This window comes from Protopterus annectens, chromosome 2.part0 (genome assembly GCF_019279795.1).
Source record: "Protopterus annectens isolate FY-2018-M chromosome 2.part0, PAN1.0, whole genome shotgun sequence".
Lineage (NCBI taxonomy): Eukaryota > Metazoa > Chordata > Ceratodontiformes > Protopteridae > Protopterus > Protopterus annectens.
This window is the reverse complement of record NC_056728.1, coordinates 197,711,756-197,717,755: the sequence shown is the minus strand read 5'-3', so window position 1 is coordinate 197,717,755 and position 6,000 is coordinate 197,711,756.

The window sequence follows — 6,000 nt, the reverse complement described above, 5'->3', positions numbered from 1 at the left end:
TGCTCTTACAAAATGGCACTAGGGATTGCTCGTGTCTGGAATTTATACGTGCACATACAGCCTTAACAAGCTTCTTAAAAAGACAGCACACTTCATTTGCATTCTGATCTACACTATGGCTTTGGGTAGGGGAAGAACAAAGGGACAAACTTCTTGTACTTGACTGGAGTGTATCCACCATAAAAGATAATTTTTGCAAGCTTGTGTTATTTTGACCTGACTGGGTAATGGTTGATGGAGAATGGACCACTGAGTTGCGAGTGTCCACTGAAGAATTCTCAAATGGTACCTTGCCAACTGTACCAGAATGATTGCCATTGACATGGATCCCAAAGCTTGGAGAATCAATCACTGAAAGAAAATAATTTTCAATGGTCTTTTTTGATCTGGAACTGGATAGTTTGCACTCTGGACAGAGTGAGAGAGGCTGTTTGAGTGATTGTATTGAAAAGGCTCTAATGAATATCAAAATCTGTGCTGGTTTGAGATGAGATTTGTTGTAATTTATAGAAATCCCTAGATGAGAGCATAAGTTAAGTGGAGATGATGCCTGGTCACAGTGGTTATGAGCCAGCTGTCCAAATATGGAAACACACTGAATCCCTGCAGTTTCAAGTAAGTTGCTACTACTGCCGTACATCTGGTAAACACCCTGTGGACTTTGGTGAAACCAAATGCAGAGCAGTGAATTAGTAGTGACTGGTCCCCAGCTGGAAGTGTAGATATCTTCTGGACCATCTGTTCATTTTTGTGTGTTAATACGCATCCTGAAGATCTGCTGAATGCATCCAGTCATCCTTGTGAGGAAAAGGCAAGATGGACTGAACCGTAAGCATCTGGAACTTTGTGTACTGAACTGAATGATTTAGACTGAGTTCCAAAACTGGTGTCCTGTCCCATTTTCTTTGGCAGTAAAAAGAATCTTGAGTAAGTTCAGGGCTCTGTCTGGTCTGTGGGGTACCTGTTGGATGACTGTCTCTTTTGTAGCAGCTTGTTTATTTCTATTGCTGCTGTTTCCCTTGGGTGGAAAACTGAGGGTTGCTACTAGCAGGGATGGGTGCAACAATGGTATCATATAACCTCAAGATATTATCCTCCACACCCATGAATATTTTGTAATTTCTAGCCAGGGTCTCTGGTGCAGGGATAATTGACCCCAGACTGCCACCAGAGTTGGACCTCTTTTCAGGAGCGCTTATTTGTCAGAGAGTTGGTATCCCAAGATCCCTGCTTATGTGGACCACCTCTGCCATGGGATGACATCTTCCATTAGAATTACCCTGTATGCTCCTTGGGAACTGTCTCCATTTGATTCTTGGAAAGGACCCTGGGATTTTTTTGAACCACATTTTCTATCTACCTTATTTGTTCCTAGAAAAGGCTAAGTGAGGGGTAAAAAATGTACGCCCACAACAGACAGGGTTTTTCCTTCCTGCTCACACCTATAGTGTCCCTTTTTTTACTTTGGGACCAAATAAGGATCTTCTGTCAAAGTGAGTATTGATAAAGGAAGATTTGAAGGGTTCCACAAAATCACACAGTCGCATCCAAGCATGTCTTATGATAAAAATGCCTGAACCCGCTGCCCCTGTGGGACCTTCAGCTGTGTAGGAGATAAGCCTCATGGATGAATTAGAAATGGATCAAAGCATACTGTCTGCCTTGGAGGATATGGTCCCAGTGAGGGATTTGTAAAGTTTTTTAATCAAATCCCTCTGAAGTCTCATAAAATATGCCAAGTATTTCAGCAACCTAAGAGCAAAAGTTGCTGAAGCAAAGACATGCTTCCCAAATCTGGCCAGTGCCCTAGACTCCCTGTTAGAGGGGTGGACAGAGGAACTTTGCTCTGCTAGTTCCCTCTTAGTGTCCACAGCTATGACCATGGTATCAACTGGTACTCCCTTGATCTAATAAGTTCTATCCTTTGGTCATGTCAGAATCCTATCTGATATCTTGGAGACAGGATCAGTGGTATCATGCCTGTTGAGAGACCAAATCAATGAGTTTATCCAGTGGGTAGAGTCACCCAGGAAGTAGATGAGCCAGGAATACCGACTCCTCTTGAGAAGGGTTGTCGAGGGACCAACCACCCCTTTGTTTTAAGAGTTCTAAGATGTCTCCAAATGAGATGTTGGGTGGCATGGGAGACTCCTCCCCTTTGTCAAAGTTGGTATCTTTTTTGACAGACTCTTGCGGAGAGTCCAAATGCCTCCTTTTACACTTTTTTTTGTGGGAACTTCAGTGGAATGCTGTGGAGAAGTGTCAGAAGAGATTACTATACCCTGCTGGGAGTTCTGGAGATTGGTTTGGGCTGGCTGTCCCAGTGGCACAGCTGATTATGGCTCTAGATGCAGAGACAAATGGAGTTGGTTAGTTGGAGCCAAAGAGGAAAGAGAAGTATGAACTCTTGGAAAAGAGAAAGCAGTATGAACTGTTGGAAAACAGAAAGCTTTCTCCACTACCTCAAAAGCAGAATGCCTCGGAGAAGAAGAAACTGACAGATCCGATGAGGCATGCTTACAGATTGTCAGCACTCTCTGCACTGAAGGCAGTCTACTCGAGGAAGGAGTTGGAGCTGAGCTGTCTAGAGCTGAAGCTCTGAGGGGCAGAGATAGCACCCTGCATCTGGCACCAACTCTATGGTCTGAGAGTCATTTGGCTCCAAAGTGATCAGTGCTGGGCTACTCAGAGATGCCAGCATCTTTGGATCTGAGGTGGAAGACCATAGGATTTTTGGATCCAATGGCTCTGAAACTAAAGGTCAGATTGGAGAAGGACTCAGTAACGATGGAGTAGTACTGACAAGCGTCTTCAGACCTGATGGAGTCGGAGGTGGAAGAACTCCCATTAGAATCTGCATTGTGATGAATTCCCTCATCATCCTGTCCACTTGGCTTCTGTAAAACTCTTGGATGATCAAAGAGATGATGTTGTAGAAGATGGTCTAGATTGTCATCTTTGTCAATGTTCCAAAAAAGGGGAAGGAAGACTAAAAGAGATAGGATACAGTAGCAGATGAATTGTTTGGATCCGAGAAGATTTCTCCAGTCTAGGTCTCGGATCCAAAGTGGTTGGATCTGATACTTCAGCTATTTAACTAGGAGGTTCAGATACTGGAGCCACAGAGCTCAACGGATCCCTGGATCATTTTCTTGATTCTTTAGGAATCTCCCTTCTTGTCAACTTTTTTGAGGGTTTGAGTCCCGGAGATTGTCAAAGCTGGTTTAAAGGGTAGCAAACCTCTTAAAATTTCTGTGTATCAAGGCCCTCTGATTAAAGGCCTTATATATGTCACAATCCAAATCAAGGTGAGATGGGCCTAGTACTTTCAAAATTGCTGCACATTGAGTAACAGCTTAATTCTAGCTCTGCCAGTGTGAAAATGGACACTCAACAGAGAAGGCCAGTAGACTTGTGTTTATGGGTAAATTTCAGTAACTGGCTAGTAAGTGTACTGCCTGGATGCTAGGAAAATAGAAATACAGAGGACCAGGAAAAATCAGCTACAAAAAGTGAGGAAGAAACACAGACTGGGGAAAGTTTTGCAGCTGTTCATCAAAAAGCAATGCAACTTCCAGACATGAATTCCAGTAATCTGCTGGAATATATGACAACTGCACATAGACCTGGTTAAAATAAACAAAACACTGATGGAGTATATTAGCATAAACAACAAAAAGCTGGAAAAATGGAAGAAGCTTTAAACAAATATTCAGATGAGGTGATAAAGCTGCAAAAATCAGAGGTTGGAATGAAGAAAAGGCTGGCTGAATATGAGACGAAGAGATGTTTCAAAAATAATAGAATTAGAGGACAGAGCAAATAGGGAAAACCTGAGATTTTCCCTATAGACCAGAGAAGCTGGAAGGAACAAACTGCATTAATTTTATGAATGCACAAATAAGTAACTGAACTGATATTTCACAGCAGGAGTTGTTAGATGAAAGGGTGTGTGCTCCATACCTGGCTATGAGAAAGCAACTTAGGCCTTTAATTGTAAAGATGAAATCCTACCAGCAGAAGGAGTTGATTTTGACAAAACTGTGGCAGAAGGACAAAGTAATAAAAGTGGGAGTCAGCAGAGTGTTTGTGGAGAATGATTAGTCATTGTACACCAGGCAGAAGAGAAGCAAATTTATTCCACTATTCAGGGAATGTCGAGACACAGATGTGAGATTCAAACTGCTGTACCAAGCTGTCTTCAAAGTATTCATCCCTGGACAGACAAAATCATTTTTTGATGAAGTACATGCTAAGGAGGAAATACAAAAGTTTGACCAACAAAAAGTGATCTGTGAAACAGAAAAAAGATTCTGCTTCTTGTTCTTCTGGTAATAAAGACCACAGAGAGACTGTACCAGTGAAACTTTTTCCAGTGTTTCAATGGAAAATGTTGGAGTGAAGGAAGGGAGCACAACAGATGACTAGAAGAATTGAGAGTATGTTGGAAATGAAGCAGAGACAGGTTTTGAGAAATGGAGATGAACAGTAATAAAACCAGTAACAATGTGGGATTACAATGCAATAATTATATGTCTGAAATATGACAGAACAAGAAAATCTGGAAATTTTAGACTTTTTCAGAATTTGTTCAACTTCTGGGCACTCTAAAGCATATGCCCTACTTCATGTCATTAATGTTCAAAAAATGCTTTGGGGAGGGGAAGAGGAGGGAGAAAGTTAACTGTAAGTAAAGAAATGTTTTTCTTACTAGCTCTGTTTTTGTGGTGTATGGTTTTCATTGCATGCTACAAAGTTATCTCAGTAATTTTTAAGTGTAATGGGGATTGTAAGCAGGTGTTGCTGTTCTCTCTTTCTTCTTGTTCAGTTTTATGAAATGTAGGCAATGCAAGAGAAAAAAAGCCTGGTTAAAAGAGCATGACAAAATAAAAACTGAATGTGCTTTTTCTAATTCTTGCATGGGAGAATGACTGGATTAAGGACCTTAGATTGATTTAGTAACATGTTTTAAGAGCAACTAAATGAAAAAGAATATTGAATATTATGAGGATTTCTTTCTAGTAAATTCATGTATGCTCAGTAGCAATTCTGCAGCTGGTGTTCATGTTTCCATGGAAACAATCTGATAATGAGAAACTGGCTGCCTGGTTCTCTTGTTTCCATGGAGACAATCTGATAAAGAAAAACTGGCTAAAGTCTTGTGGAGAGTGATTAGCTGAAGAAAAACTGAGCAGAGAAATTGGCTAGGAGCTAATGTTCTCTGAAAGCATTCAGGGGTTTTCTCAGCTAGGAGAGCTATAAAGAAAAGACAAAACCAATTAGTACTTAGTAGAAGCACAGGCTGCCCCCTGCTGTGATGATATGGGTAAGTGCCAGCATAACCAGCTGGAGTTTTGTAATGAATGATATGTCCTTTGAATATCAAATAGATTTATACAAAATGCTTGTGTTACAAATGTATTAGAACTGTATGCCATTTGTATATCAAACTTATTTTGTACAAATGCTTGTGCTGAACTTATGTACTTCTGCGGTGGTGCAGCGGTAGCGTTGTTGCCTCACAGCAAGAGGTTCTCCCGTTCGAATCTCAGCTTGGGATGGGAGTGCCTTCTGTGTGGAGTCTGCATGTCCTCCCCGCAGTCGAGTGGGCATTCAAAATACATGCGTTGAATGGGCGTGCCTTTGTTGAAGGTTGGGCATCGGGCTGGCAACTTGACACCATAAAAAACAACTGCCAATCATTAGCGGACCGGATTTCTGCTGTGGTGACCCCTAACTGGGAAAAGCCGAAAGACAAACAACTTGTGCTGAACTTATATTTGTGAGCTTTGCTTGTATTGAAATGTATAAACAGTGCACCCTGCTGAAATGAAGAGAAATGCAGATGTATTATTGTTGCTGAATTAAGTGTAAATGTTTTAATAGAGGACACTGGCACAGCAAAGGTTAACCAACTGGCTTATTTAAAGAAAAACAAAGGAAATGTAAACGAGATGTTAAACCATTAAAAGGCACCCCACAGTGCTGAATGGGACTGGA